This window comes from Theobroma cacao, chromosome 5 (genome assembly GCF_000208745.1).
Source record: "Theobroma cacao cultivar B97-61/B2 chromosome 5, Criollo_cocoa_genome_V2, whole genome shotgun sequence".
In the NCBI taxonomy this organism is placed as follows: domain Eukaryota; kingdom Viridiplantae; phylum Streptophyta; class Magnoliopsida; order Malvales; family Malvaceae; genus Theobroma; species Theobroma cacao.
Window position 1 is genome coordinate 5181917 of NC_030854.1, and position 6000 is coordinate 5187916.

Below are 6000 nucleotides of genomic sequence, written 5' to 3' on the forward strand. Positions count from 1 at the left end.
CTGGCAGGGTGCGTCCGCACCCTGCCAGTTGTACCTCTCTCCTTTTTTCATTTCTTCCTTTTTTCATTATCATCATTTCATTTTTTTTTTTTTAATTTAGTGTCTACAATACTGTTGTTTTTTTTTTTGGGAGGATGATGTTCGCATAATTAGAATTCTATTTAGGGTGGCAATTGGATTGCTCTAAACTCGAATGGAGCGCATAGAAAATCAACAACCCAGGCCACTGCAGGCGGGGTGCTGCGCAATGGTTAAGGAGAATGGCTCGGTGGGTTCACAACAAGGTTAGGAACTTGTACTGCATGCAGAGCTGAGCTTTGGGGAGTCTATATAGGGTTGCAGCTTGCATGGGAATTAGGAGTTAGAAAAGTCATTGTTTAAGTTGATAGTCAATTTGTAGTGAAATTTATTACTTCCTCGTGCCCACATCCATGCAGGAACTCTGATTTGATTTTGACAATTCCCAGCTTGATGGAGAAGGAATGGGAGATTATTGTCAAACTCATATATAGAGAAGGAAATCGTTTAGCAGATTTTTTGACCAACTTAGGCATTGGAAGGTCAGAGACTCACACTGTTTTTCATACTCCTCCATTGTGAGCAAGTGAAATTATGATGTATGACATGTTTAGGGGTTTGTATGCTTCGGTCAATAAAAATATAAAATATCTATATTTTCAAAAAAATACAATTTATCATTATTATATTTTAATTTAATTGAAAAATGATCAAAAGTTAACATATTCTTTTATTTCCAAACAGATTCTTCTACTATTAATTTTTTATCAATTTTCAATTAAATTAAAAATTAAAGTGATAAAAATATACCTATTTAAAATTAAGTGATAAATTTGATCCATTATTCTAACTAGAATGATAAATTTTGAGCTGTCCCATTTTTTGATACATTAAGCTGTTGGTTGTTGACAGCACGTAGAAATTAATAAGCTCCATAGTAGTAATAAAGGAAAGGATCACATGGACCATAATAGAAACAATGGGAAGATAATCCAAAAAAAGAATCTCGTCAAGGTGCATGATAAGCCTATTGCTCATGGGGAAATCCGTGGTGTCTGATACTAATACTAAGAAACTTTGCTGTCGTGTTGGAGCAGCTTATATTCAATGCTCCAACACTCAAAAGGATCACAAAAAGAAACAAGATATAGTACGTAATCAGTAATTCCATTTATAACATATATAATAGCAATGGGTGGATGCAATATTTGCTTGTAGAAACATTCTAAAAAGAAAACATATATAAATAAATACCTAAAAAAGTTGGTGTTTGTCATTTTTTTACATATATGCTCAACAATATATATATATATATATATATATATATATATAGAGAGAGAGAGAGAGAGAGAGAGAGAGAGAGAATGAATGGATCATCATAGATAATCATGCTCGTTTTGGCAGAGTAAGTATTGAAGAAAATGAGTGAAAGATGACTTTAAGAGGTGCAAGTGGGATATTTTTGGTGCTTTTAAATTTAGCTGTCAACTTTGATTGCATTATCATACTTTTGAGTGATGGGCTGAATTAATTTGAGTGAGGTTCCGCCTACCGTTTCTTTGTTTGGGTTTAGGGTATTAACATTATTCCTTAGTGCTTTAAAACTCATCAAATTCATAGACTTTGGTATTATCTGACTCTCAGTACGAACAGAGACTATGCTATTTAACTTTTTATAAAAGTCATCCAATTAGGTATTTTAATTTATTATTCTTTTCTCTTTGCCCTGAAAATTAGGTACCTCTTGTACTTCAACTTGCACGCCTAACATTTCGAGCAAATTACTATTTTATCTGTTTGGTACTTAGGCGATTGCTTTATAATCAAATGTGATTCTCATGGTGATTATTGAACCATAGAATAACACAATTTAAAGTATAACATAATTTAACCCAATTTGTTTGCACAGATACACACCCTAAACCCAAAGAAAAGTACTCAATTCATGTTTTGAAGTAATTTTTTAGATTTGTTAATTTTTCCATTATTATCGATGAAATTAAATCTAATATTTACTCAGTAAATTAAGACGAGCAAACCTCTTCTCTATTGCTTTGAGTTTTAATTGTAAAGTCTCCGTTGAGTTTTAAATAGGATTTAGAATATGATTAATTCTATCTTGTTTAATATTATCTTGTACTTTTTGAATTTAAATTTTAAAATAGATAAAATACGTTCTAGAAATAAAAGAGAATTATCTCCTATCTTGTAACTTAAAATGAATATTTAAAATCATTATGTCCAAAAAGAAACATGTGTGTGATATGAGCTTGAAAAAGGAGCTGCATTAAGGGTGTATTGGTGACAGAAATTCCATTGTCCCATACGTGAAGACAGGGATGGTGTGTAGCCCACCACTATAAAAGTTGTACCAAGACAAAGAAAATGAGGAGGCGGGGGCAGCAGAAACCACAGAAATCTCAAGAATTCTCTTGCCATTTTTGGATTGGAAATAAGTTTGAGGCCTTTCACAGATGGAACTTGGCCACTGTTAACAAAATTCAGTAGCCAATTATGAAAGACATGGATCACACTTTTGCTTTATTTAATGCTTTTCATTACTGGGGTCATGACGTAAATTTACAATACAAAGAGCCCTTACTGGATGTTGTCGGTTTAATGCTTTTCATTACTGAGGTCATGACGTTAATTTACAATACAAAGAGCCCTTCATGGATGTTGTCGGTAATCTCACTTGGAATTGGACTACAAAAATTGGTCTAGACCGTTTTATTATAGGTGTATGTATATGTTTAATTTTGGTAATTAATGATATTTTTATTCGAAATTAACAATATCTTTAAAAAACTCCTCAGGATATATACGAAATTAAGATTTCCTTCAACAGTTGGACCAAAAATTTTTTGACTTAGTAGTTAAATCTTTTAGTATTCCAGCTAGAGCATGAATACTTGTCTTTTATCCGGTCCAAGTGATTCCCGGTCTCAGTATTATATTTGTTGGTCAAATTAATCAATGCCTTAACATAATTTGAAATTATCATTTTATTATTAATTAATTAATTATTAAGATAACTAACACTTAGTGAAAGGGTCTAATCTAATTGTTTAAAGCCAACCATTTGGACTTCCTTTGTGTGTTTTTAGATAGTCACTTGTAAATTACAAGCATGAATTCCAGTCAAGTCCAGGGCAGTATCCATCAAAAGTTGAGTGCACACAATTGAAAATAAATAAAAACTATAGTTGTGCAGACTAGACTTGAGAAATCCCACCAAAACCTTATAATTCCATAAAAATAAAATCACATCTCAAAACTCAGTCTAAGATATGTAACATCTTGAATTTAACAGTGTTAAAATGTTGCGGTAGCAATTTGAAGCTGGATCAGATGATTCTAAATCTTGAATAAAAATCTGAAAGGGCAGAAGCTTGTGGAAATTACCCAGAACTGATTCAACCTTTTGGGTTAGAAAGAAAATAATTTACTGGCTTCAAGAATGGAGACTCAGTAATTTGCCAGCGTGGGAAATTTACATGACAAGTTGTTTAAGGTCAAGTTATCATGTACATATATAGTTCTTAATACATAATGTACTAAAATGGGTTTAGACATCTTGTCATTTTAATATGTAACAATCCAACCTTATTATTTTCATAATAGACCGTTATCTACAAAGCTAGGCTTGATTGAGAAAGTCCCCAAGTAAGACAGCTCCTTATCTTAATGAATTCCTTGGATTATTCTTTTTGGTCAAGTTGAAGAAGTGGTCACCAAATTCAGGAGAATTGGTAAAAATTTTGGGCCATTCCAATTCCAACCAGTTAGTTACTAACACAAGAAAAAAAAAACACACTAGATTAGACTGGGGCCAAATAATTGGCCATAAGGTCAACAATTTATTTCAGTTGGATTGAAATGTTTTTGGTGTCTTATCAAGGAAAAAACGTTTGGTAAATATGAAACTTCAAGTAAATGACAATTGAAAAATACAAAGTACTGTTTGACAAAATACTCATCCGGTTGCCCACTTCCCAGCCCAATATTTTATAACCTTTGTTAAAAAAAAAACAAAAAATTGACCTTATTTCTTGGATTAAAAGGAAAAATATCGTTTGAACAAAACGAAAAGGTGGTTAACATCTCCATTCTGTAAGGTTACCAACAACCTGACCAAAAGAGAAAAAGGAAGAAATCCCAGGAAAGGGCAGATTAATGTTTACACTATCTTCATGTAGAATTGGAGATATTATTTAGCCTGTTGAAGGGTTGAAGGAGATAAGGATAGAGTGAATAAGTAAAAGGGATGAAAGCCTCCGAAATTTGACCCAGCAAGCATAAGTCCAGATTTTGAAGATAAAAGTGGGAATTATGGACTTTTTTTTTTTTTTTTGTTGAGTACAAGACAGTGTAAGCTCGACGCCAGTGTTGACCTTTGCTTCAACTTGTTCCCGTGAATACCGTACCAACTCTATAATAAAGCCATACAAATCCTGCTGCTCCCTCTTTCTTTTATTTGTGATTTTCTAAGAGTTGAAATTATCTTCAACATTGTCACGAGAGCTCATCCCAATAGTTAAAATTTGGAATTTCGTATTAAAGATTTTAAATTTAAATCATGTGTTAAACTATCTCTTATTGTGAAAATTCAAAATTATACAAAAAGAAAAAATTAATGAATTACAACCTTATATCGAAAAAAAACAAAAAAAGAAAAACTCGATGCACAACAAAACGGAGTCGTTCTCATTTGGGCATAGAGACAGAGTCCATCTTTCTATTTTAATTTGGCATTAAACGAACTAACTGATAAAGAAAACAAAGTAGCCCCTGCCCTCTAAAAGCGTACAACTAACTGTACAAGCAATAAATTTTTGAACAAATTCGTAGACATTCTAGGCCAGGGGCCCAATTAAGCATGGGCGGCTACAGAATTAGACTGGGGCTCAGGCCCATTGCTGCTGTGCTAGGAAAGTCTCGTTTTTGACAGGCTGTTTTGATTTTTCTTCTCAGGACGGATCTGTCACAGAAGATATGTTAATCTCCAGTTGCACAGCCTTTAGTCAATCACCTTCTCTTCCCTCAGGTGCTTTGGCACTCGGCAAACAAACAAGTGGTACCAAGCTTTGTCATGCATGCATCTTAAGCAACAAAGTCGTTCCTAACCAGACATGTAAAGAAAGATGTAAGAATCAATTATATGACTCTGTATTAGAATTTCTATAAAACTCGAGAGATTGAAGAAAATATAGTACAATATTTTTTTTGTACCATGTTAATGAGTAGGAAAACAAATTCCAATCAAACATCCCTTACTTTAAACATAGATATAGATTAATGAGGAAAACGGTACTAGGTTCCCTAATTCTTTGATTTCACCAGTATCAGAATGAATCCCAAAACAAAATGCATGTTGACCCTGTAGGTTTCAAGCAGGAAAAGAGAAGAAAAGAAACTAGACGAGAGAAAAGTTCATAAGGAAAAAGTTGAAAGAAAGACCTTCCACTTGGAATGAGATTGTGGTCAGCATGGCCTTGGTCCAAACACTAGTCATGCAATTCCTTAGATATTTCTTTCCTCCGATGGTAAAGATAGAAAAAATATAGGCATAGGTATAGCGGCTCTTTTGATGAGCTATCTTGAAAATAGGCCATGATGTTTCGCATTTCCTCTTACCATCATGAGGATCATTCTCCTCTGTTCAAGAAAAACACAGCATTTCCATCGTTAGTTTACCTACTCAAGATGGCAATATAATATCCCCGGGACAACAACGAGCACTAACCCAACCATTTTTAGACTTGAATCAATGACTCTCAAAAGTTTTAAGTTCAACTTCTTAGTAACGACTGACTTGGAAATAGTGATACCAATCTTCTCTCATCTTGGCTTGTACTTGGTTCTATTAATTTCCATCCCTCCAGATACTTTACACGGTTGTTTTCGCCTTGGGCATTGTTTTTCCTTTTAATAGTTAAAGTTATTGTTTAAATTTTAACAAAAAACAGGAGAAGCAGAGAA